The 27,814-nt window shown below is 43.1% G+C and overlaps 2 long non-coding RNA genes across 3 annotated transcripts; one reads left to right on the top strand and one right to left on the bottom strand.

Moving 5' to 3' along the window:
- Positions 1–745: 745 nt before the first annotated feature.
- On the bottom strand, positions 746–2,261 carry LOC141148152 (uncharacterized). Of its 2 annotated transcripts, XR_012245172.1 has the most exons (4): positions 2,065–2,261; positions 1,803–1,959; positions 1,521–1,641; positions 746–1,017 (listed from the first exon to the last, which is right to left on the bottom strand). It is a non-coding gene; the product is annotated as an uncharacterized lncRNA (long non-coding RNA). The 2 variants fall into 2 exon arrangements; XR_012245171.1 differs by having other exon boundaries at positions 1,521–1,959.
- A 1,583-nt stretch (positions 2,262–3,844) lies between these two features.
- Positions 3,845–5,037, top strand: LOC141148153 (uncharacterized). Its single transcript, XR_012245173.1, has 3 exons — positions 3,845–3,871; positions 3,977–4,133; positions 4,851–5,037. It is a non-coding gene; the product is annotated as an uncharacterized lncRNA (long non-coding RNA).
- The last annotated feature ends 22,777 nt before the right edge of the window (positions 5,038–27,814 follow it).

Here is a 27,814-nt window from a genome sequence, read left to right as displayed (position 1 = left end):
GCTAGACAAAAACTGTACAGTAACCATTGTCAATGAAGGACTGGGCTAAGACTGAAGGGTGGACATGAGGGATATTTCAATGTTCCTCTGCCTTAGAGACAAAACATCTAAACATTTTGACTTGCAGTGCTTACACAATGCCAAAGGGACGAAGCATTTTGGGGGCACTGACTATATGAATGAGAAAGAAATTTATTTTTGACACATGAGTGAACTGTTTTGGGAAAGATATGAGCTTTTGAAGGTGAACCATGGTGTTGTGCTGAACCATCCAGGTTATTTTGGCAAAAGCACCAAGAGAGTTGAGAACGTCTGGTCTGTTTCAAGAAATGAGCCAAAGCAATTGAGAAGAATCTTTGCCATTTTGGTAGCACTGACTCTTTATATGGGAAAGGAATATGGTTTTGAAACATGAGTGAACAGTTTTGGGAGAGATGTGAGCTTTTGCACATGAGTTATAGTGTTGTGCTGAACTGTAAGACTGTTTTGCCAAATGAACTTAGAGTTTTGAGAATGTCATTTCTGTTTCAAGAAATGAGCCAAAACAATGGAGAAAAACTGTAAGGTACAACCATTATAACGAAAGATTGAAGGGTTATTAGATCTCATCACAGGATGGTCTGTGGAGGTCTCATATGTAGAGCAGTGCCAACATCCTATTTTAAGTCTTAGAAAAAAGGGGGAAGGGGGGGGGGGGGGTTTAATTACCCAGGAGAACGAAACAGATGGACTTTGTAGGCACCAATCATAAAAATCAATGTAAACTTTTATTTATACACAAATTTAAAAAGAATCACAAAAACGTAAACATCTTTTTAAAAAACGCAGTACATTGCGGAAATTGGTATTAAATGTCACTACATAAATGTATGAGAACGGATCGGGGAATAGCCCCTATACCAGAGGGAGGGATAAACCCCTTCCGTTCCCATTGAATAACCTCAAACTGATATAGCTCGGTATGGCTCTACATGTTTCGCAAATTTGAATGCTTCTTCAGGAGCTTGTTTGGGTTACCTGTAATGGGAAATAGAAAAGGACATACACCAAAAAACAAAAACATACAGTAGCATATTAATATTATTTTTGCATAAAGACTTTTCAAAAGTGCGTCTCAATCAGAACCACTAAGTACCGTGAGGAAGCGATCCCAAAAGGCCCAAGATTCAACACGCATATGGTGACCTGTGATAACATACGGGGACGTGTCTGGTAAAGAGATTTATGTCACCAGTAGACTCAAGGGGGGTAGTGAGCTAGAGAATCCCAACTGTCCAAAAAAAGGGGGGGGGGTAAAAATAACCAATGTACATCTGTGGTAAAACCAGAACATTCATATGTAGAGGAGAGCATAAGGCACAGCTAGATGGGGGGTGGGGGTCAGGGAGGGAGAGAAAGAGAGAGGGACAAGGGGGGGGGGGGGAGGGGAAGAAAAAAGGGGGGGGGGGGGGGGAGAGAGAAAGGAGAAACCAAACAGGGGGGGAATAGACAGAGGAACTGGGATATAGAAAGTAATGTACCAGCCAGAGTAACTGAATCCGTCTTCAGATCAGGTAGAGGTTATGGATAATTGAGAAGCCATGCATTCAGAGACACAGCCTCCAATAACCAAGGTGCATAAGGTAATCCAGAGACTGTAATCTAAAGATGTAGATAATATCTAATTAGCCAATATTGAGACCAGCTCCTTATAGTGTGCCGTTATACCAATAAATCAAATGGCATAAACAGATCCTCATATACATGCTGAGTACAGGTATGCCTATAGGGTTAAATAATTGCACATGAAGGGCTGCTCCTACCTTGTAGGGTAAGACAGGTGAGCAGGTCTTGTAAACAGCATCAATCAGCTACTTGCTTGTAAACCTGGCACAAAATAGATCTTGACTGACATGGCTGCAATAGAGCTCTGATCCTATCCCAGCAAGGAGCTATCTAATAAGCTCCCAGGACTGCCATCTAAATTAGGGAGTGAGAGAAACATCAGGTTTCATCTAGTTGCACAAACAGAGTACAGCTACAGAGCATTTAGTTTAGATTTGTATAAATCCAGCATACTCTTACCAGACAGCTTGTGTTGTTAAACAGGTAGCATCCAGGCATCAGAGCGCCCTGGAGGGTAGTGGCGTGGTATGAGGCTGTTGCTGACAGCCTTAAATACACGTCCCAATCAGGTGTGTAAGACAAGCATCACCTGATTCGGCCAAAAGGAGCTGCACACTCTCACATCCCATCGCACATGCTCAGTGGTCAGATAGGCCTCTGTCATGGACAACGATGTGAGGAGGAAGAGCAGTCCTATAGGTAATAGATCTATAAGCTCCCCCTAGTGGTTCCTCCTAGATACAGCGTATGGAGCGCTGTAAAGGCTGGGACCAACAGATGGAAAGTCTGGAGATATCAATGCACACATCATGGAGTGTGCATTGTAAATCCAGGGGGAGAGGAGTAGATCTACACCAAACGTCACAGACACCATCCCCCAAAGAGTAAGGGGAGGGCAGAATGCGGCTTACCGGCCGCACATGAGATCCAGACACCGGCAAGTTGATAGGGACCGGGGTCAGCTTACCTCAGTACTTGTAACTGGCCTGAGACGCAAGGCCAGTATACATGGTTAAAATGTTCGTTACCATGAAGGGAATTACTCCATTCATGGTGGTACAACTTACAAATGCATACTAATAGTTAATGCTGATAGAAGAATTACAATACGCATATACATTTTGCAAATAACAGTGTGATTACAAGTTTGCGATTTCCTGCGATTAAACAGTATTTAAACTCGGTAAAACCACTAATATCCATACACAACACTAGCAAGGACTATAGTAGACTGTGTTTAGCTGCAGGCATTAGTGGCCAGGCATTAACGAAGTACAATCCTATAAATCCTTCCTTGGATAAAAATTTAAGGTTGACCTATATGACAACCAACTAAGGCCGAATGATTCATAGCAATTAGGTAACACGTAGTTTACCATAGTCTATAGTCCCTAGAAATTTGCACTATCAATCCACTGGCCCCTCCCTCTTCAGGACAGGAGATCCCCCTGTCCACTGCTCCGCCCATCACGGGCACTTCTGCAGCTAAACACAGTCTACTATAGTCCTTGCTAGTGTTGTGTATGGATATTAGTGGTTTTACCGAGTTTAAATACTGTTTAATCGCAGGAAATCGCAAACTTGTAATCACACTGTTATTTGCAAAATGTATATGCGTATTGTAAATTCTTCTATCAGCATTAACTATTAGTATGCATTTGTAAGTTGTACCACCATGAATGGAGTAATTCCCTTCATGGTAACGAACATTTTAACCATGTATACTGGCCTTGCGTCTCAGGCCAGTTACAAGTACTGAGGTAAGCTGACCCCGGTCCCTATCAACTTGCCGGTGTCTGGATCTCATGTGCGGCCGGTAAGCCGCATTCTGCCCTCCCTTACTCTTTGGGGGATGGTGTCTGCGGCGTTTGGTGTAGATCTACTCCTCTCCCCCTGGATTTACAATGCACACTCCATGATGTGTGCATTGATATCTCCAGACTTTCCATCTGTTGGTCCCAGCCTTTACAGCGCTCCATACGCTGTATCTAGGAGGAACCACTAGGGGGAGCTTATAGATCTATTACCTATAGGACTGCTCTTCCTCCTCACATCGTTGTCCATGACAGAGGCCTATCTGACCACTGAGCATGTGCGATGGGATGTGAGAGTGTGCAGCTCCTTTTGGCCGAATCAGGTGATGCTTGTCTTACACACCTGATTGGGACGTGTATTTAGGCTGTCAGCAACAGCCTCATACCACGCCACTACCCTCCAGGGCGCTCTGATGCCTGGATGCTACCTGTTTAACAACACAAGCTGTCTGGTAAGAGTATGCTGGATTTATACAAATCTAAACTAAATGCTCTGTAGCTGTACTCTGTTTGTGCAACTAGATGAAACCTGATGTTTCTCTCACTCCCTAATTTAGATGGCAGTCCTGGGAGCTTATTAGATAGCTCCTTGCTGGGATAGGATCAGAGCTCTATTGCAGCCATGTCAGTCAAGATCTATTTTGTGCCAGGTTTACAAGCAAGTAGCTGATTGATGCTGTTTACAAGACCTGCTCACCTGTCTTACCCTACAAGGTAGGAGCAGCCCTTCATGTGCAAATTATTTAACCCTATAGGCATACCTGTACTCAGCATGTATATGAGGATCTGTTTATGCCATTTGATTATTGGTATAACGGCACACTATAAGGAGCTGGTCTCAATATTGGCTAATTAGATATTATCTACATCTTTAGATTACAGTCTCTGATTTCCTTATGCACCTTGGTTATTGGAGGCTGTGTCTCTGAATGCATGGCTTCTCAATATCCATAACCTCTACCTGATCTGAAGACGGATTCAGTTACTCTGGCTGGTACATTACTTTCTATATCCCAGTTCCTCTGTCTATTCCCCCGGTTTGGTTTCTCCTTTCTCTCTCCCCCCCCAGACCCCCCATCTAGCTGTGCCTTATGCTCTCCTCTACATATGAATGTTCTGGTTTTACCACAGATGTACATTGGTTATTTTTACCCCCCCCCCTCCTTTTTTTTGGACAGTTGGGATTCTCTAGCTCACTACCCCCCTTGAGTCTACTGGTGACATAAATCTCTTTACCAGACACGTCCCCGCATGTTATCACAGGTCACCATATGCGTGTTGAATCTTGGGCCTTTTGGGATCGCTTCCTCACGGTACTTAGTGGTTCTGATTGAGACGCACTTTTGAAAAGTCTTTATGCAAAAATAATATTAATATGCTACTGTATGTTTTTGTTTTTTGGTGTATGTCCTTTTCTATTTCCCATTACAGGTAACCCAAACAAGCTCCTGAAGAAGCATTCAAATTTGCGAAACATGTAGAGCCATACCGAGCTATATCAGTTTGAGGTTATTCAATGGGAACGGAAGGGGTTTATCCCTCCCTCTGGTATAGGGGCTATTCCCCGATCCGTTCTCATACATTTATGTAGTGACATTTAATACCAATTTCCGCAATGTACTGCGTTTTTTAAAAAGATGTTTACGTTTTTGATTCTTTTTAAATTTGTGTATAAATAAAAGTTTACATTGATTTTTATGATTGGTGCCTACAAAGTCCATCTGTTTCGTTCTCCTGGGTAATTAAACCCCCCCCCTTCCCCCTTTTTTCTAAAACCATTATAACGAAACCAAGCTTTTTTTTTTTTTTTTTTTTTTTTTTTTTTTTTTAAATTTGTTTGTGCATTTTTTTTGCTCTTTAAAGGATATATAAAGCTTTGTTTTTTTGTTTTTTTTTTTAAACATAAACATGTTATACTTACCACCTCTGTGCAGTTGGTTTTGCAAAGAGTGAGCTCGATCCTCTGCTTCTGGGGTCCCTCAGCGGTGCTCCTGGCTCCTCCTCTTCTCGAGTGCCCCATTGGAGAGCTGCTCTCCTCGGGCCACTCGTGCAGGCGTGCTCCCATGTCCTGCTGCTGCGTCCATTGACACGGACAGCAGGACTCAGCTCTACCCCCTGGCTCCCACATCATTGGATTTGATTGACAGCAGCGGGAGCCAATGGCTGCTCTGATATCAATCTATTCAATCAGGACCTAAGACACCGGCTGGAGCTGGTGTGCTCGTCCCTGTCGCTGGAAACACTGAGTTCACGTAAATAAAAGGGGGGGGGTGCATGCCTTTGTTATTTTTTTCTTTACATTTTTCAAGTTGCTATTTGGACTTCCTGCTCCCTAAAATAAGATCAACACAATAAACCACAAAAAACAAGAAAAAAAATGGGAAGGACATAATGTTTCAAATTAATTTGTCTTTAATTCAACTTAATGCATGGGCTGCATGTCTGTTCACAAAACTCGTTCTAGCACTTACCGGTAAGGGAGAACGTTGGTGTCAGAATTGGATCTTTGGACCTACTGGAATTTTACCAATGGGCTTCCACAGATGAACAGAGCCCATTGAATAGACTCAGAAGTGGTTAAGTAGGACATTCTTTTACAATGTTCTCACTCGATAGTGAGCACTAGAATGAGTTTTGATTACAAATAACAAAATCCATTAATCACTAGACATGTGCATTCGTTTTCGTCCAAATGCATTTTTGTCCGAATTTAGGGTATTTTCGTTATCGTTTTAACAAACAATAACGAACGTGCAGAATCCGAAAACTGAAAGATCCGACATAAAAAAAGCTTTATTTTAGTTTTCATTGCGACAACAGTTCAATATAGATAGGAGATTCGACATGACGCCGACAATAGCAATCCGTGTCCATCGAACCTGTGGTCAAATGTGCCTAACCTTAGCTCTATTAGTCCGGGATTATTCTACATAGAGAGAAAAGATTCGACATTATAGAGACAATAGCAAAAAAGGTCGAATGTGGCTAACCTAACTCTATTAGTCCAAGCTTATTCGACATAGAGAGAAAAGATTCAACATGAAGATTCAACGAAGCAGTCGCCGCGAGTGGACATTTATGGTAAAATGCTCCGCCCATAGGCTATAGAAGAATTCTAATGTTGGTTGACTAGTAATAATAATTAATAAATATAATTATTACTAGTGTCATGCAACATTAGAATTCTACTATAGCTTGTAGGCGGAACATTCGACTGGAAATGTACGATTGCGGAGTCGTACAGTTTAGCTACTCTGTTGAATCTTCTTAGAACATTCGACAGACACCATAAGCCTTCAATGACAGATTTGACCTTGATTATTTCGGATTTTCAGACAAATGCATTTTTTAACGAAACAAAATAAATTAAAACAAATTTCTGGAGTAACTAAATTTTATTTTTCGGACGAAAACAAAATTCCCAAACTAAATATTGTCTGATAGTGAGTACTACAATGAGTTTTGATTACAAATAACAAAATCCATTAATTACAGCAAAGCCAGCAACAAGAGTGAGAGGGCTGTGTCAACTTAACCCGGCAATTTTACTGATAAACAAAGGGTTGGAAATGGCAGTGGAAACATTGCAAAGATATTGTCTTCAAGTGACAGGAAGTATAGGACCTTATCTACATTATAAGGCCAGTGCACAGAGCAATCGGCTGTTTTTTTTTTTTTTTTTAAAGTTAGTTACTTGTTACAGGTAGTCACTTGTCTTAGCTTCTAGTGTAGTAAGTAGAAACTAAAAAAGCATTTGTCCAACCACTAATTGTGCTAAAAAATCAATTTAATTGACATTTTGAGCTTATTCCTTAGCCGCACTGCCCATAAAGATGTGGGAAATTCCTGGTTCAAACTCAGCTTCCATATTCTGAGTAGGACTTGGGTCTTTTTGTATTGTTCATGTTTAAACAAGCCCTGCTAGGCTAATGGGTTATTATATGCTTTTACATATAAAAATAACAGACCACATATGTGGTGTTTTGAAGCTACATATTTTAAATTCTAAGGATATTTTCATTAAACAACTAAAAAATGGGTGGATAACAACTAAAAAAATAACATGAGCAGATCAGGATAACTTTTGCATAAAAGAAAGTACTCATGGATGGAAATTACTGAGGTTTTTAGCTTAATTTTTAAGGAAAATATTCTAATCCTTGTCTGATGATAACACTTTTAGATGCCCCAAGAAGAATGACCCAACACTCTCTGTGGCAGAAAATGGAGTGTCCCTTAGAGGTCGCTTTTCCCTTCAAGTGTTTAAATTTCTGGGAGGATTCAATCAGATTTATTTACACTGTCAAGTCGGCTTGTGTGACACCTCCAGCAATGTGTGCTCAACTGTGAGTATTGATTGTTAACAAATACTGTATTTTTTTTTTTTTATTTCAAAATAGAAATTTTAGTAAAATGTCTAAATGCAGTGTTGGAACTGGTGCATGTGAACTGTTTCTCTTGAAAAAAAAAGATATTGTTAATCTTGCAGGCGGCACAGTGGTGTAGTGGGTAGCACTCTCACCTAGCGGTATAAAGGGTCACTGATTGGAATCTCAACTATGACACTACCTGCCTGGAGTTTGCATGTTCTCCCTGTGCCTGTGTGGGTTTCCTCCGGGTACTCCGGTTTCCTCCCACACTCCAAAGACATGCTGGTAGGTTAATTGGCTTCTGTCCAAAATTGGCCCTAGTATATGAATGTGAGTTGGGGACCTTGGATTGGGGGCTCCTTGAGAGTAGGGACCAATGTGAGTGTGCGATGTATGTGTGGAGCACTGTGTAAATTGATGGTGCTATATGGGTACCTTAAACAAATAATATATAATAGAGTAGCATCTTAATGAGACACAAGGGGTAGGGACAACTGTATGCACGCACCCACACTCTCTCAGTTTGGACTGGTGTCTTTATTCAACCTTACTAACTAACTAATCTTTTCAGAAAATCTTGTGGTTTAAAAATCCCTGCCAGACTGCACAGCCAGAAATATAACTCCACTGTTACCTGATTCAGCAATACAACCTCCTTTGTCACCAACCTAAAATTTGGACAATGAGTTATCATAGTGATGATGATGGTTAATTATCTAATGAGCAGGCTAGAGATAGAGATGGGACACAGGAGCCTGGAAATCTGAACCAAAAAGTAGGACTGGCGCCCTGTAGATATGTAGTGTGGAAGAAGGGTTGGAATCACAAGGCAGATCAGGATTAATTAAAACATTTTGGTAACAATTCTCTATTTTTATACCAGTAGGCTAATTGGGCTCCACTTATGTTGTCAGTATTTCGTGTTTATTTGTGGTGGGGATACTAAACTGTAAGCTCCTCTGATGCAGATACGTGGACTTAAATGGATGATATTTCAAACTGATAGCTCCAATTAGGGATGAGCTTCGGGTTCGACTCGAACATCGGCTGTTCGATCGTTCGCCGAATTGCGAACGTTATGGGCCGTTCGCGCTAAATTCGTGTGGCGCGTCACGGCCCATAATTCACTGCGGCATCGCAGTGCATTGCTGGCTGATGATTGGCCAAGCATGCACTATGACCCGCATGCTTGGCCAATCACAGCGCTGTCAGTAGAGAGAGCTGTAATTGGCCAAAGCCAGGGTGGCTTTGGCCAATTATGGCTCAGGGGATTTAGTACACACCCCACACTATATAAGGCCGCCTGCACGGCGGCCCTGTGTAGTGTGTGTTCCGGTGTGCTGAGAGAGAGAGAGAGGGAGAGACAGTGTCATTTGATTTGAGTTAGATAGATTAGGCAGAACAGTCAGTCAGTTAGCTGCACTTACAGTGTATTGTGTATATATATGCATCCCAGGTGTTGCATATATATATATATATATATATATATATATATATATATATATATATATATATATATATATATATATATATATATATACTGTATTCAGTTTAGCTAGATCCGTTCCTGTTATCTTCTATCTAGACTATTTACATTTAATGCAGTGCGTCCTGCTCACAGTGTTCAGCTAGATCCGTTCCTGCTATTTACATTTAGTGCAGTGCGTCCTGCTCACAGTGTTCAGCTAGATCCGTTCCTGTTATCTTCTAGACTATTTACATTTAGTGCAGTGCGTCCTGCTCACAGTGTTCAGCTAGATCGGTTCCTGCTATTTACATTTAGTGCAGTGCGTCCTGCTCACAGTGTTCAGCTAGATCCGTTCCTGTTATCTTCTAGACTATTTACATTTAGTGCAGTGCGTCCTGCTCAGTGTTCAGCTAGATCCGTTCCTGCAATTTACATTTAGTGCAGTGCGTCCTGCTCACAGTGTTCAGCTAGATCCGTTCCTGCTATTTACATTTAGTGCAGTGCGTCCTGCTCACAGTGTTCAGCTAGATCCGTTCCTGCTATTTACATTTAGTGCAGTGCGTCCTGCTCACAGTGTTCAGCTAGATCCGTTCCTGCTATTTACATTTAGTGCAGTGCGTCCTGCTCACAGTGTTCAGCTAGATCCGTTCCTGCTATTTACATTTAGTGCAGTGCGTCCTGCTCAGTGTTCAGCTAGATCCGTTCCTGCTATTTACATTTAGTGCAGTGCGTCCTGCGCACAGTGTTCAGCTAGAGCCGTTCCTGCTATTTACATTTAGTGCAGTGCGTCCTGCTCAGTGTTCAGCTAGATCCGTTCCTGCTATTTACATTTAGTGCAGTGCGTCCTGCTCACAGTGTTCAGCTAGATCCGTTCCTGCTATTTACATTTAGTGCAGTGCGTCCTGCTCAGTGTTCAGCTAGATCCGTTCCTGCTATTTACATTTAGTGCAGTGCGTCCTGCGCACAGTGTTCAGCTAGAGCCGTTCCTGCTATTTACATTTAGTGCAGTGCGTCCTGCTCACAGTGTTCAGCTAGATCCGTTCCTGTTATCTTCTAGACTATTTACATTTAGTGCAGTGCGTCCTGCTCACAGTGTTCAGCTAGATCCGTTCCTGTTATCTTCTAGACTATTTACATTTAGTGCAGTGCGTCCTGCTCACAGTGTTCAGCTAGATCCGTTCCTGCTATTTACATTTAGTGCAGTGCGTCCTGCTCACAGTGTTCAGCTAGATCCGTTCCTGTTAAATTCCTACTGACCGGCAGGCTTGTCTGGTTACAGTATATAAAGCTACCTGAAGAAAATTACAGGTGTTCTATTTGATCCTATTAGTACCACGGTCAGGCAGCTAGACTATTTACATTTAGTACAGTGCGTCCTGCTCACAGTGTTCAGCTAGATCCGTTCCTGTTATCTTCCTACTGACAGGCAGGCTTGTCTGGTTACAGTATATAAAGCTACCTGAAGAAAATTACAGGTGTTCTATTTGATCCTATTAGTACCACGGTCAGGCAGCTAGACTATTTACATTTATTACAGTGCGTCCTGCTCACAGTGTTCAGCTAGATCCGTTCCTGTTATCTTCCTACTGACAGGCAGGCTTGTCTGGTTACAGTATATAAAGCTACTTGAAGAAAATTACAGGTGTTCTATCCCAGCTTAGTGCAGCTACAGGCCATTAGTATGTCTGGAAGGCCAAGAAGGAGAGGCAGACAGTCACAAGCCAATAAGAGAGGGCAAGCAGGCTCTGTGTCTAGTGCTGGTCGTGGAGACGGTGCATCCTCATCAGCACGTGGCCATGGGACACGCTTGGCCTTTTTTTCGGCAGCTGGCCATGTTGAGCCGCAACATGCGGAAGACTTGGTCGAGTGGATGACCAAGCCGTCCTCATCCTCCTCATCCTCTCTCACCCATGCCCAGGGTGCTTTGTCTGGCAAAGCAGCGGCCTCTTCCCTCAGCTCAATGTCATCAGTGACTCCTTCCCTAGCTCCACCATGTCCTCATGAGGATTCCCTCGAACTGTTTGACCACAGTGTTGGGTACATGCTCCAGGAGGATGCCCAGCGTTTGGAAGGCTCTGATGACGATACTGAGCTCGATGAAGGCAGTAACATGAGCGCGGACAGAGGGGGTGCCCAATAAGGACAGCAATCTGGCAGTCATGCTCCCCCTGCTGCAGCATACTGCCAGGTTTGCTCCAGTGATGAGGAGGGAGGGGATGATGAGGTCACTGACTCAACGTGGGTGCCTGATAGGAGAGAGGAGGAGGAGGAGGAGGAGGAGGAGGCGGCGGCAGCACATCACCAACGAGGCAGGATGCCCTCCAGGGGCCAGCCTAAGGGCAGCACATTGACTGCATCACACCCCAAAGCTCCACATGTGCAGGGCGCTGCAGTCTCTGCGCGTTATTCAAAAAGTTCTTTGGTGTGGGCCTTTTTTGAGACGAGTGCATCAGATCGCACCGCTGCTATTTGCAACATATGTCTCAAGCGTATCTCGCGTGGCCAAAATATCTCCCGCTTGGGTACCACATGCTTGACCAGACATATGTTGACCTGCCATGCAGTTCGTTGGCAAGCGTATCTAAAAGACCCACACCAAAGAACAAAGAGGATCTCTCCTTGCTCCTCATCAGCTGAGATTTCCAACCCCACTAGACCTTCAGTCCTCTCTGAGACCTGCAGTGAGAGGAATGAAGGTGTAGAATTAGGTGTGTCACAGCCAAGTACTTGTGGGCAATCTGCTTTTGGTACACCGACGTCAGATTGTACCAGGCAAATTTCCCTGCCCCAGCTGCTGCACCGCCGAAAGAAGTTTGCTCCCAGCCATCCACATGCCCAGCGGTTGAATGCTAGCTTGGCAAAATTGCTAGCACTTCAACTGCTGCCTTTTCAGTTGGTAGACTCTGCCCCCTTCCGTGAGTTTGTGGAATGTGCGGTTCCTCAGTGGCAGGTACCCAAACGCCACTTTTTCTCACGGAAGGCGATTCCGGCTCTCTACCGGCATGTGGAAGGCAATGTCCATGCCTCGCTGGACAGGGCGGTCAGCGGTAAGGTGCATATTACCGCTGACTCATGGTCCAGCAGGCATGGACAGGGACGTTACCTAAGTTTCACGGCGCATTGGGTGACTCTGCTGGCAGCTGGGAAGGATGCAGGACAAGGTGCAGTAGTGTTGGAGGTTGTTCCGCCACCACGCCTCCAAAATGCTGATTGTGACACACCTCTCTCCTCCACCCCCTCCTCTTCTTCTTCCTCCATGGCCTCTTCCTCGGAACCAGCGGTGCTCCGTAGGCGTTCAAGGGGCTACGCAAGTACGCAGGCCAAAAGATGCCATGCGGTGCTTGAGCTGGTGTGCTTGGGGGACAGGAGCCACACTGGGGCAGAGGTTCTGTCAGCTCTGCAGGGGCAGGTTCAGAGGTGGTTGATGCCACGCCAACTTAAGGCAGGAATGGTGGTTTGCGACAATGGCACCAACCTCCTCTCTGCCCTCCGACAGGGACAAATGACCCATGTGCCCTGTTTGGCTCACGTCCTTAACTTGGTGGTGCAGCGGTTCTTGGGCAGGTACCCGGGCTTACAGGATGTCCTGAGGCAGGCCAGGAAAGTCTGTGTGCATTTCCGCCGGTCATATAATGCCAGTGCTCGGCTGACGGACCTCCAAAAGGAGTTTAACCTGCCCAAGAACCGCCTAATCTGTGACATGCCCACCAGGTGGAACTCAACGTTGGCCATGCTGCAGCGGCTGCACACGCAGCAGAGGGCCATCAATGAGTACCTGTGCGACTATGGCACCAGGACAGGGTCAGGGGAGCTTGTTTTTTTTTCCCCACGCCAGTGGGCCATGATCAGGGATGCATGCACTGTCCTGTCACCATTCGAGGAGGCCACGAGGATGGTGAGCAGTGACAGTGCATGCATCAGTGACACTGTCCCCCTTGTCCACCTGTTGGAGCACACGCTGCGTGGAATAATGGACAGGGCACTTGAGGCAGAACAGAGGCAGGAAGAGGAGGACTTCCTTAGCTCTCAAGGCCCCCTTTATCCAGACAGTGTTCCTGCGTGCCCGCCGATCACACAGGAAGAGGACGAGGAGGAAGATTGTGTCAGTATGGAGGTGGAGCCTGGCACTCAGCATCAGCAGCAGTCTTTAAGGGATCAGTCCCAAGAAACACATGGACTTGTACGTGGCTGGGAGGAGGTGGCTGCGGACCATGTCGTTCTTAGTGACCCAGAGGACTCCGGACCGAATGCCTCAGCAAACCTACGCTGCATGGCCTCCCTGATCCTGCAAAGCCTGCGTAAGGATCCTCGTATTCGTGGTATCAAGGAGAAGGACCAATACTGGCTGGCAACCCTCCTTGATCCACGTTACAAGGGTAAGGTTGCGGACCTTATCTTGCCATCGCAGAGGGAGCAGAGGATGAAACATCTTCGGGAGGCCTTGCAGAAAGGTCTGTGCAACGCGTTCCCAGAGACTGGGAGGTTACAAACTCCTGTTTCTGGACAACGTGTTGCTGAGGCTTCGGTCAGTCAAAGGAGCGGTGGAGAAGGTGGCCGTCTGACCGATGCGTTCAGACAATTTTTTGGTCCGCAGCCCCAAGGTATGATCGGTTCCAGCAACCATCGCCAGCGTCTGTTTTACATGGTGCAGGAATACCTAGGGGCAAGATCAGACTTGGACACCTTTCCCACCGAAAATCCTCTGGGTTACTGGGTCTTGAGGATGGATCACTGGCCAGAGCTTGCACAGTATGCAATTGAGCTACTGGCCTGTCCTGCATCCAGCGTTCTTTCGGAACGCACATTCAGTGCTGCTGGAGGCGTGGTAACCGATCACAGGGTGCGTCTGTCCACCGACTCGGTCGATCGGCTGACCTTCATAAAAATGAATGAGTCTTGGATCACCACCAGCTACCAAGCACCTGATGCTGATGTAACCGAATAATTTTTTTTGAAATCTCAGATCCCTTCAAAGACTGCCTATGCTGATGCTGAGTGACTATCCCTGAGTAATTATCCTCTTCCTCCTCAATCATCACGCTGATAGCTTGTAAGAACATTTTTGGTTCTGGGCGCCACCACCAGTGCCTAAGGCACAATTTTTCTGCCCCTGTCTAACAGGGGCGTGTAATTACAATTTTTGAAGCAATAATTTGCAGCAGGGCTCGTTCCTGCGTTCCAACTAGAGTGTCTGTGAGGGGTTGCAGTGTTGTGGCACCAGTGCCTAAGGCCTAATTTTTCAGCTCCTGTTCAACAGGGGCATGTAATTACAATTCTTGATCTAATATTTCACAGCAGGGCCCTGTGAGGGCTTACAGTGTTGTGGCCACAGCAACACCTAAGGCCCAAATTTCTGCTGAGTATATAGGGCAGGACCCTACTTTCAAACATCTAACTTACAAACGACTCCTACTTGTAAACGGAAGGAGACAACAGGAAGTGAGATGAAATCTACCCCTAGGAAGGGAAATTCTCTCCTGTAAGAGTTAATATGGGAAAACAAGTTCTCCTTTCCACTGATGCTTTCCAATCCTTGTTCCACAAAAAAACCCAAATTTTCAAAAAACATTTTTCATTGGGACAAAAAAGTGAGGTGAAATCTTCTGAAGAGGAGGAAAGACAGCAAAACAAATGTCACAGGGGTGATAACCCTTCCCTATGTTTTCCAAAAAGCTTAGAAAAGATTTTTTGGCTGGAGCTAAACACGTTAAAAATGTTCAAAATTACAAACAGATTCTACTTAACAACAAACCTACAGTCCCTGTCTTGTTTGCACCGCCTGTATACTGCTGTTCAGAGTATATAGGGCCTGGTGGCCCCACACCTTTCCTTATTTTAATTTGGGTGCGGGGTTCCCCTTAATATCCATACAAGACCCAAAGGGCCTGGTAATGGACTGGGGGGTACCCATGCCGTTTGTCTCACTGATTTTCATCCATATTGCCATGACCCGACATGACATTAAACCCGCAAGCAGTTTTAAATGAGATTTTTTCCTTTAAAAATGACATTTGGTGCAGGGACTGTTCTAAACATGGGAAACACGCGTCACTTTACAGGCATACTATAGACACCCCCCAGGTACGATATTTAAAGGAATATTTCACTTTTTTTTTTTTACTTTAAGCATCATTAAAATCACTGCTCCCGAAAAAACGGCCGTTTTTAAAAGTTTTTTTTGCATTGATACATGTCCCCTGGGGTAGGACCCGGGTCCCCAAACCCTTTTTAGGACAATACCATGCAAATTAGCCTTTAAAATGAGCACTTTTGATTTCGAACGTTCGAGTCCCATAGACGTCAATGGGGTTCTAACGTTCGTGCGAACTTTCGGTCCGTTCGCGGGTTCTGGTGCGAACCGAACCGGGGGGTGTTCGGCTCATCCCTAGCTCCAATGAATTGAGGAGCTTTATATTTACTGTGAAAATGTTTTATATGGAAAAAAAAGTGCACTCTCAACAGTACATCTCTGGATATATTGTCTAGGAGGTAGGATGGTTTGGGCAAGCGATGTATTCTATCGATAATTAGTTCAGAGTCAGGCACTGCTGGCAAAAAAGCTTTTCATGAAGTCATGGGAGTATTGCTGGAGTTGCGCCAGTTGTATGGCCTCAGGCACTCCTTATTTTCACGTTATTTCTGCATGACATTTCTTCTGCTATAAATCTGCTATTTTGACTTTAAGCCAGGTCACTTTGTCAGGTTGGTCATTATGTTGTGGGAAGAGGAAAATTACCCCATCTTTTGTTCAATGTGACCTACTCTGCCACTCAACTCACCCACCTTATTCTTGAAGTTCCTCATCCACTACATAATGTCTGGATGCAGTGAACTACAGGGGGGGCAAGCATGACTTTCAGAGTGGTGTCAGAGGAGCTGGTTGGCAGTGGGGAATGCATTGCGTGTGTCTGCTAACTCCCTTGTATCCTCCAAAGAGTCCTGCCCAGTGCTCACCTTTTTGCTGAGGTTACCAGTCTCCAAGCGGGGTTTGGATTTCGCTGGGCTGCAAGATAAGGGTGTGGAGGCATCTGGTGAGTGTTGTGTGGAGCTCTCCTGCGTAGAGGAGAGAGAGCCATCTGAGGAGGCCCGAGACTGGCCGCCGGAGCCATCTTTGGAAGGGCTCACTGGAGAAAATAAATGCTGGAGATTCTTTAGCTGCATGGATTCTTTTCATTTCTGAGTCATCTCGGGGGATCAAGTGTCACTTTAGCCAGGTGTTGGGGAGTTCAAAGCTTGGTTAGAGCACCTCAATTGAGCTGAAGTCCCGTCACTGGAGCAAAGCTGCAGATCTAAGCATCCACGCCCCCCCACTGAGAGAATGTTTCTGATTGACATAACACCAAGGTTCTCTAGGAAGACAGGGTAATACATTATGTAATTTCTCTTATACCCGGGGTGTATAAACACTTGACCACTTATGTTTGGGTAGCTAAAAGAATATATTTGTTTCTTGCTTTATTACAGCCTCATGCAATTCAATAAACCATTTGTGTTCCAAGTACATTGCAATAATTTTTTTTTTTGTACAGTTGCATGCTCTGAATGGTGGAGGTGAATATCATGACATCATCCACCTGTTTCTCCATCTCAACCAACAAGAGTAAGCCTTGTATTCATTGATCAAAGTATAAGGTTTCTCTTGAATGGAGGAGGATCATTCAGGCTATCTCTCTTCTGTTCATTCAGGCTAACTCTAATTCTGTCAGCAGACAGGACGCCTGTACTGCTGCTGGAAGCTGCACAGCACCACTTACAATACAGGTGCATCTCATAAAATTAGAATACTATCAAAAAGTTAATTTATGTCAGTAATTCAATTCAAAAAGTGAAACATATATTTTATACAGATGTGTTACACACAGAGTGATATAGTTCAAGCATGTATTTCTTTTAATTTTGATGATTATGACTTACAGCTAGTGAAAACCCAAAATTTAGTATCTCAGGAAATTAGAATATTACATAAAGCCATTAAAAAAAGTTTTTAATACAGAAATATTGGCTTGCTGAAAAGTATGTCCATGTACAGTATAGTATGCACTCAATACTTGATCTGGGCTCCTTTTGCATGAATTACTATATCAATGTGGCGTGGCATGGAGGTGATCAGCCTGTGGCACTGCTGAGGTGTTATGGAAGCCCAGGTTGCTTTGATAGCGGCCTTCATCACATCGGCATTGTTGGGCCTGGTGTCTCTCATCTTCCTCCTGACAATACCCTACAGATTTGCTATGGGGTTTAGGTCAGGCAAGTTTGCTGGCCAATCAAGCACAGTGATACCATGATCATGTGACCAGGTATTGGTACTTTTGGCAGTGTGGGCAGGTGCCAAGTCCTGCTGGAAAATGAAATCAGCATCTCCATAAAGTTGGTCAGCAGAGGGAAGCTTGAAGTGCTCTAGAATTTCCTGCTAGAGGGTTGCGCTGAATTTAGACTTGATAAAACACAGTGGGCAAACACCAGCAGATGACATGGCTCCTCAAATCATCGCTGACTGTGGAAAATTCACACTGAACCTCATGCAACTTGGGTTCTCTTTCTCCAGACTCTTGGTTTCCAAATGAAATCCAACATGTGCCAGGTGGCTGCTCTGCTCCTGAAAGCAGGAGGTTACTTGCTCACTACAAGCACCATTCAGGGGACAGTTTGCATTTTTTTAATTGGATGAGGTGGCTATTGTGACCTCTTCATCTTGTCCAATCGTACAACACTTCATCATGCATTCATTAGGAAAGCATAACTTCAAACAGTCTTTTCTTCATTTTTTTGTGGAGTACCAGTACTGTACCAGCCTACAGTAAATTAAAATTTAAGGCTCTTTTTTTCCAAGAAGTTGGAACAATGATCGGTAATGTTATACTTATGATCATAAAATTGTAAACCCTTTACTATGAATAATATAGATTAATATTAAAATAAATAGACCAACAAACATCTCTATTATCTTTTCTATCTTGATGTCCTATTTTTTGATTGCAGTCGTGTTCTTCAAGGAGATCAGCTTCAATTAGCAATAATGATGTGAAAAATATGACCATTGGACCTATTTTTCAGAAAGGTAAGACCCATTCTAAATAAAATAATGTTTTTGGAAATATCTAATGTGTGCTATACAATTAACTGTGTATATCTGGTTCTATTTCTCCTTGAAATATTTTTATAACAATGCTTATGCATTTTCTCCTCTTGTCGTTACAAGACATTCAGATATTTTTCTCACTTTACAGCTCACATATTTATATTATTACATCTTTATTTTTTTTACATTAATACGATTTATTTATAGAAAGACAGGCAACAAGAACTAAAAATAAAAATGGCCTTAAGACCACAAAAAATTGTAAATAGTTGATGTACAGTAGAACTAATTGAATACTATTCTGTTTTTGCTTTTACGTCTCTTCATTTATGTGTAGCAAATTGGGCATATTACATATACTTTATATCAGTTGCTCGTGTAGTTTGATAAGTATTTGAGGCAAATAAAAAAGAAGCAGCGAAAAATATATTAGTATTAACATAATCAGCAGAGAAACAAAAATAAATGTAAAGTAATTTCAAAATTGCAATAAAGTTTGTAAATTTACAGAAAAAAACAAACACATTGTGTAAGATCATACCCAAACCCATACAGTAGCTCTGCTCAAGACTTGCCCTTCTCCTCATACATGGACCATCCGGGTGCTGGCTACCACAGCCCGTCTCCACTAAAGATATGAGAAAATGTCAGCCACACTCCAAACTTAGCTCCTCTTAAGTGACTGCATGCAACATGTCACCACCCCAAAACCAACCTTCCTTGATGCATTTCACCACTCCTGGCCTGCTCAGAAGAATAGAGAACTTCTCCTATCTTGCCAATTATAACATCTAGTGAAGATGAAATGCGTTGGATGGGGCAACAGACTATGACATCATCTCCACCTACATCATTTTGAAGACATGGAGCATGGAGGATGTTGTAGGAAGTTAGGAAAGTAGGAGCAATCTTTAATCACACTGTTGGAGGAGAAAATTGTCTTGCAGTAACTCAACTGGGTGGTGTAAAGAAGTGACCTGGAAGGCTTCCTGGAAATATAGCATTGAATAAGGCTGTATTGGACTCGCTTATTAACTTAAGCGGTCAACGAGTTCTGGTGAATATAATTTGGTGCGGGTACTCAGAAGCACCAAACGTATTTGGAGGAGGTGTTTTATAGTCTCACAGCACATGTTGATGGAAAGAGCACTTACAGTATAAGAACATGGGAATTTAAAAGACTTTATTAAATAGACCCTGTTTGAGGAATGACTTTAATGATTGATTTATCACCAGTTTCTTAGTATCGAAGAACTGAATATGTTTATGGTCACAAAGTTTTATATTATTCACTTTGATTGTTAAAGTGCCTTGAAAAAGTATTCATACCGCTTGACATCTTCCACATTTTGTCATGTTACAACCAAAAACATAATTGTATTTTATTGGGATTTTATGTGATAGACCAACACAAAGTGGCACATAATTGTGAAGTAGAAGGAAAATGATAAATGGTTTTCAAAATGTTTTACAAATAAATATGTGAAATGGCAATACTTTGTAGAACCGCCTTTCACTGCAATTACAGCTGCAAGTCTTTTTGGGGATGTCTCTACCAGCTTTGCACATCTAGAGAGGACATTTTTGCTCATTCTTCTCTGCAAAATATCTCAAGCTCTGTCAGATTGGATGGAGAGCGTCTGTGAACAGCAATCTTCAAGTCTTGCCACAGATTCTCAATGGGATTTAGGTCTGGACTGTGACTGGGCCATTCTAACACATAACTATGCTTTGATCTAAACCATTCCATTGTAGCTCTGGCTGTATTGACTCAGGGGGGTACCATACGAATGCCCCCCACACTTTTCACATATTTATTTGTAAAAATTTGGAAAACCATTTATCATTTTCCATCTACTTCACAATTATGTGCCACTTTGTGTTGGTCTACCACATGAAATCCCAATAAAATACATTTACGTTTTTTGTTGTAACAAAATGTGAAACATATCAAGGGTATATGAATACTTTTTCAAGGCACTTGTATAAACTATTTATGATTTAAAATTGTGGAATATGTTTAATAGGGAGCATATATCTAGGTTTTGAATATTGGTTTATGAATTAGGTGTTTAGTGCAGCACCTATTATTTGATTTATGTTCCAATACACTGATGACCCTATAGGTAAGATGAGGTACACAGTTTTGATGTAAGCAGTCCTATCACTTTAATCTATAAATTAGAATCTTTTAAATGTATTATTATTATTTTATATCATTAAATATATATTAATTAGGATATATAAGTTTTTCATTAGAAAGATAAAGGGGTTGATGTACTAAAGGAAAATAGACAGTGCACTCTGCAAGAGCAGTTGCTCCAGAGATTAGTAAATGAGCAGAAGCTCTGCTGACTTCCATCATCCAATCATGTGCAAGCAAAAAATGCCTTTTTTTTTTTTTTTTTTTTTATTTTCCTTGCATGTGATTGGGTATTCTTTGCAAAGTGAAGCTTCACCTCAATTACTAAGCTTTGGAGCAACTGCACTTTGTAAAGTAGACATGTGCAATTCGTTTCATAACGAATTGAAATTCGGCCGAAATAAATTATAGCGAATATAACAAATGAATTTGACATGATTCAGTAATTCGTTAAAGATCTAATGAAACAAAAGGTCAACTCAATCTTACAGTCCAATCAGCTGATTCATTTTGTGCTGGAGGTCGGATTTCTGTCAAAGTGCATTCCTGAGAACTGAATGAGAAGGGTGTTGTGTTGTATTTGAGCAGAGGAGAAGAGATACTGTCATTGTGTGTGTTAATAGATTCAATAAACAAACGACTTTCCAAACTACGAATCATTATCACAAATATATACATAAATATCGAATTTAAACTAATACAAAATAAATTATAGTGGCTATAACGAATTAATTCGACATTCAGTATAACGAACATCGATGCTCTACAGAAATAACAAATCATTCGAAAACGAATTAACGGAACATAACGAAAAAAACAGAACGAAATTATGTATTTTACGAATGAAAACAAAACGAAACAAAATTTTCCATTGTGCAAGTCTATTGTAAAGTGAAAAGTCTATCTGCCTTTAGTGAATCAACCCCCATAGTGTAACAAATGATCTCTAGGGTCAACACAACCTATATGTATATGTTCGAGATGTGTGCAGACAGGTATCAGATCCTCAGCTTTATGGTAAAATAAACAGACACAGCATCAGCAAAAGCCAAAGTCATGAGCTGTTGCTGCTTGAACATGATCGTTTTTTAAGAGTGAATCTTGAAACAAATCTAAGAGCCGCCCCCCTAATCCATGCATCCGGCCCCTAATCTACATGCAGGTTGGCGGATGCATGGATTTCAATATTTTTAAAATTTTTTTTTGGAAGCCCATACTTAGAGCCTGAGGCTCTAATTGGCTTTAAAAAGGGTGGGCTCGGAGTGCAGAGCCCTGCGCCTCAAGCCCACCCAGTTGTGTGACAATAGCAAATTAATATTTGCTAATGTCTTCCTGTTTCTCCTCCTGGCCAATCAGGAAGCGGATCCTGAGACCCAATTGCTTGAGTCCTAGGACCCGATTGTCCATGAGTCCTAAGTCCTGATTGGCTGGGAGAAGAAGCGACTGCCGGGATTCAGGAGGAGATGTAGGGGGAAGCCGCCAAAGCGTGTGTCAGTTCCGCTTTCAGCTGTCGGGCGGTGGAACGCACGCCTCACCACGCTGCCCCGCGGCTGTTAGCCGGCTATCTGCATAACCTTGTTTTTTAGTTCCAGTTTATGGATTGTATTCTTATTCTTATTTTTATGGATTTTCAATAAAACACCTACCTTTTCATGGATTCACACTATGAAGTGTTTTTTGTTTTCACTTCACACGGATACCTGTCATTGGGATTGATTTCACGCCGGAGCAGGATACAGCACCTTTGAGCGGAGGATCACTTTTCCGGTGTTGCCATCGCAGGACTGTCTGCATATGCCTTTTACCCCTGCAGGGGTTAGGCAGTCCGGTAAGTGTACACACACGAGTGGGGGTGCAGTAAAGGTCGGAACACCAACGGGTGAAAGCTGGGACTACTTTTCTCCTTCACTAGTGGGACACACGCCTAGAACTGTTTTTGCAATATATTTTTTTCCAAAGAATTCAAATATTGACTGTTTTTTAGTTTTTTAACTTTTTTAACTTATTTTTTATGGTGATACACCTTTGAAGAGTTTTGCATTTATTGCTCTCACTGGACTTTGTTTGCACATTTACAGAGGTTCTTCCATACCTTTTATATTTTTTAACCTTTTCAGGTTTCACTTTATGTGTTTTGATCATTGTCTATGCGGATCATCTAATATATTCCACCTACACTAATTTCATTGGATTTGGTTCCCCAAGCACTTGTTTTATATATAGAGATACCTTTAAGATATAGATATCTATGATATATATATTTTTTGTATATGCGATTTTATATGCACTTTAGAACGCTCTGCACTTTCTCTCCATTTCACCTCACAGGTGACTCACTCAGTTTAGTAATTTTTGCACAGTTTTTATTGATACTTATTGTACTAGTATTATACTGTCCCATCAGTGTAAATTGGGGTCAGATTTGTAGATCAGTGTAACTGTTAAAATTGGGGAAGGGGTCTAGCTATCATCAAAGCAAATTTTCTAAAACAGAATGCACAGTATGATCGTCTACTGCCACCAAAATCTCAGCATGATGGTAAATATCAGCAAAGCAACTACAGTCAGAGTTCTCTGTATAACAATAAAATCTTGTATGGCTTAAAACAAGAGCATTTTATTAATATTAAAACGTGAGCCTCTTATTATGTTAACCAATTCCCATCTGGACCAATTCTGGCCCTTTTTGCTACATGTAAAAATTATCATTTTTTTTTTCTAGAAAATTAATCAGAACCCCAAACATTATATATGTTTTTTTAGCAGAGACCCTAGGGAAAAAAATGGCAGTTGTTTCAACTTTTTATGTCACACGGTATTTGTGCAGCAAATTTTTTAAACCCGTTGAAAAAAACAAGTTTCATGAATTAAAAAAAAACCAACAGTAAAGTTATCCCAATTTTTTTGTATAATGTGAAAGATGATGTTATGTCGAGTAAATAGATACCTAACATGTCATGGTTTAAAATTGCGCACACTCGTTGAATGGCATCAAAATGTGGTATTTAAACATCTCCATAGGAGACGTTTTATTTTTTTTACTGGTTACTTGTTTCGAGTTACAGAGGAGATCTTAGGCTGTAAATTGTTGCTTTTAGTTTTCCGCACCCAGCGATACCTCACATTTGAACACCGTTTACATATGTTGTTGTGAATTACATATGTGTTTGCTTCTGTGTGCAAGCATGCAGGGAGGGGGGCGCTTGAATTTTTAATTTTTTTTATTCTTTATTTTACTTTTATTTTTTTTTACTTTTACACTTTCTCTTTAAATTCTTTTTTTTTAATCACTTTTATTTTTACTAAACATCCCTTGTAATATGAATAGTGTGTGACAGGTCCTCTTTATGGAGAGATGTGGGGTCAATAAGACCCCACATCTCTCCTCCAGGTTGGAAAGGCTGAGATCAAAAAAATAAACTCTCTCGGCCTTTCCAGTAGCGTCCTCGGTTTTGTTTACCTCCACCTCTGAGGGTCATAGAAATTACCTGAGGACCATCTGGTCACCAGAAATCTCTATGGTAAATGTCCGGCAGTGACCAATTCATTCTTCGGCTCGCCGATCACAGGGGCGAGCCCGGAGAAGCATCGAAGGGCGGCAGAAGGTGGGGGGACGTCCCCTCCCACCGCCTATAAGAACAATCAAGCCACTGAACAGCCGCTATGATTGTTCTTGCAGTGAAGAGAATTGCTGGCTGCAAAAGATGATATCTGGATGATGTCTGTAGCTGCGCGCATCATACAGATATCCCAACTCAAAGTCCATGACATCATATGACGTACCTTGGGTGAAAAGCGGTTAAAGACTTTTAATGGTATATTTAAAATTTTCACTACGGAGCTGTTATTTTGGCCAACACTTTGACATTACATATAATGTTTTTAGGTGAGGAATAGGATTTGGATTGGCAATATTGTGCTGCAAATAAATGTGTTTTTTTTGTGGAATCTATAGAAAAAAAAACATAAAAAAATGTTTGTCTAAAAATTTCTATAAAAAAAGAAATGTACCTGTAAATAAAAAATATACATTTTGTTCTATAATTTGCCTCATTTAAGTTGACAATAAAATTATGTTTCTGTAAAGCATGACAACATTATTTGCAAACAAATAAAAGGCTTTTTTTTTCACATTTCTTGTTATGAGAAACTGAGAAAAGTAACAAACAAAAAAATGAAAATTAAAAATAGATATTTTTAGTAAAAAAAAAAGAGAGGGGGGTGGAGGGGGGGTTTAATTAGTGCTGATTAGTTTTAACTAAGGGTTAATATGAGGTTGAATCTGAATATTTTTTTACAAATAGAAAAATTAACTTGTAAGAGTTCTTTAAATTAGGTTAAGTCATAGTCTTCTTCAGGGGGACTATGCTTATCTCCAATAGATGGGAGACATCATTGAAACCAGAAACTTTCAAACCATTATTTGATCCATATTGCTCTTTAGATCATTCTAGCCTCCAAATAGCAGAGTCTAATGTGACTGGCTTACAAGGAACCACACTAGCAGCATTCAAAGCGGAAAGGAGAGTTGAAACACTAATGGTGGCCACTACAATAGTGCCACAGTGAGTAGGAGGATTGATCCCTGAAGAAGACTACAACTTTGGTCAAAACGTGTAGGGGTGCATGAATAGAGAAGGAACACCTTATCACAATTCTTGCTTCGAGTATACCTGCCTATTAGGGATGAGCTTCGAGTTCGAGTCGAACTCGTGTTCGACTCGAACATTGGCTGTTCGCAAGTTCACCGAACAGCGAACAATTTGGGGTGTTCGCGGCAAACTCGAATGCCGCGGAACACCCTTTAAAAGTCTATGGGAGAAATCAAAAGTGCTAATTTTAAAGGCTAATATGCAAGTTATTGTCATAAAAAGTGTTTGGGGACCTGGGTCCTGCCCCAGGGGACATGGATCAATGCAAAAAAAAGTTTTAAAAACGGCCGTTTTTTCAGGAGCAGTGATTTTAATAATGCTTAAAGTGAAACAATAAAAGTGTAATATCCCTTTAAATTTCGTACCTGGGGGGTGTCTATAGTATGCCTGTAAAGGGGCGCATGTTTCCCGTGTTTAGAACAGTCTGACAGCAAAATGACATTTCGAAGGGAAAAACCCATTTAAAACTACCCGCGGCTATTGCATTGCCGACAATACACATAGAAGTTCATTGATAAAAACGGCATGGGAATTCCCCACAGGGAAACCCCGAACCAAAATTTAAAAAAAAATGACGTGGGAGTCCCCCCTAAATTCCATACCAGACCCTTCAGGTCTGGTATGGATATTAAGGGGAACCCCGCACCAAAAAAAAAAAAAAACGGTGTGGGGTCCCCCCAAAAATCCATACCAGACCCTTATCCGAGCACGCAACCTGGCAGGCCGCAGGAAAAGAGGGGGGGGCGAAAGTGCGCCCTCCCCCTCCTGAACCGTATCAGGCCACATGCCCTCAACATTGGGAGGGTGCTTTGGGGTAGCCCCCCAAAACACCTTGTCCCCATGTTGATGAGGACAAGGGCCTCATCTCCACAACCCTGGCCGGTGGTTGTGGGGGTCTGCGGGCAGGGGCTTATCGGAATCTGGAAGCCCCCTTTAACAAGGGGACCCCCAGATCCCGGCCCCCCTTGTGTGAAATGGTAAGAGGGTACTATCAGGTCCCACACTTACCAGACAGGTGAGTCCGCTTGGGCAGAGGGTAGGCTCCCTTACGTATCCGATTCGGGGCCCCTGATAGAGTAGACAGGAGGCCACGAATGCGGAGTGGTATGAGGGCCTGTAGTAGGATCCTGGAGCACAATGGTCTGGCAAGCAACCGGTAGGTCTTCAGACTGGGTAGAGCAGATGCTGGGCAGGAACTGATCAGGCTGGTCACACACAGGCAGAGGTCGGCAACGGGCTGGCAGCAGCGGTACAAGAGGGTGAGGCAAAAACAAGGTCAGACAAGCCGGGGTCGGGTTCAGGCAGCAATCAAGGATAGTCCAAGGGGTAGCCGGGTCACAACGGATAAGCACAACAGGGAAACAGGAACTCAGGATGATCACGGACAAGGTACAGAGCTGTTTGATCAGGCAGCACTGGGTCAGCATAGAGGCAAGCCTTAAATAGGCCGATTGGCGCCAAAACGCCGCGCACGTGCGCGCGCCGATTCGCCAAAGCGCGCCGCGCCCCCGCACGCGCCCGAGCGCGCCCCCGACACCGGCGTGCACGCCCACCGAACCGGGTCGCGTCACAAGCAGCGCCCACAGGCGGACGCGCGCTAACGCGAACGCGCGCACGCACGAACGTCCGGACGCCACCCCGCACGCCACGGTCGGCCAGCCCAGACACACCGGTGCCCACAGGGACACGTGCCCCAGCACGGACAGGAACGCGAGCGCCAACACGCCCCGGCGCGCCCCGGCGCCCAACCAGGTAACCTCTCTGACAGTGCCCCCTCCTCAAGGGCAGACTCCGGATGCCCAGCTGGGCCATCTTTGCGGGATGAGAGGTTTTGAAGGATTGAAGGAGATCGTTAGCGTGCAAATTGTTTTCTGGTTCCCACGAATTGTCTTCGGGACCGTAGCCCCTCCACTTCACCAGATATTGTACCTGATTGCGCCTTCTTCTGCAATCAAGAATTGCTTCCACTTCAAACTCCTCTTCGCCATCAACCTTGATCGGTTTGGGTGGACCAATGCAACGACCAGGAAAGAAATTAGGCGTGACCGGTTTTAGGAGAGAAACGTGGAATACTGGATGAATTTTCAGGGAATTGGGGAGGTCCAATTCAAATGCCACATTGTTGATCTTCCTTTTGATCAAGAAAGGACCCAGGTATTTGGGACCCAGTTTCCTGGATGGACAAGCTAGCTTGAGGTTTGCGGTGGACAGCCAGACAGAATTGCCAGGTTCTAGCATAAGTTCTCCTCGCCTCTTTCTGTCGAAGATCCTCTTATAGTCTTCCTGAGCCTTGGTCATGGTTTCCTGTAGCAATTTATTGTTATTGGCGAAAAAATTCAAGGTCTCGGAAACTGCAGGAACAGGGCATTCAGAAAATGCTCCAGGTAAGAAGGATGGGTGGAAACCGTAGTTGGCATAGAACGGAGACTGATTAGTCGCTGAATGTAAAGAGTTATTATAAGAAAACTCTGCGATGGGAAGCAGGGAGGCCCAGTCATCTTGGGAAAAAGCTGAAAAACAGCGGATGTATTGCTCCAAGGTTTGGTTCGTCCTCTCAGTTTGTCCATTGGACTGAGGGTGGTAGGCCGAGGAAAAGGACAACTCGATCTCAAGGGCACCACAAAGGGATCTCCAGAATCTGGAGGTGAACTGGACGCCTCTGTCCGAGACTATATTGATCGGG

Source organism: Aquarana catesbeiana, linkage group LG06 (assembly GCF_042186555.1).
Source record: "Aquarana catesbeiana isolate 2022-GZ linkage group LG06, ASM4218655v1, whole genome shotgun sequence".
Classification (NCBI taxonomy): Eukaryota; Metazoa; Chordata; class Amphibia; order Anura; family Ranidae; genus Aquarana; species Aquarana catesbeiana.
The sequence above is the reverse complement of the archived record's forward strand: the minus strand, read 5'-3'. Positions and strand labels throughout refer to the sequence as shown.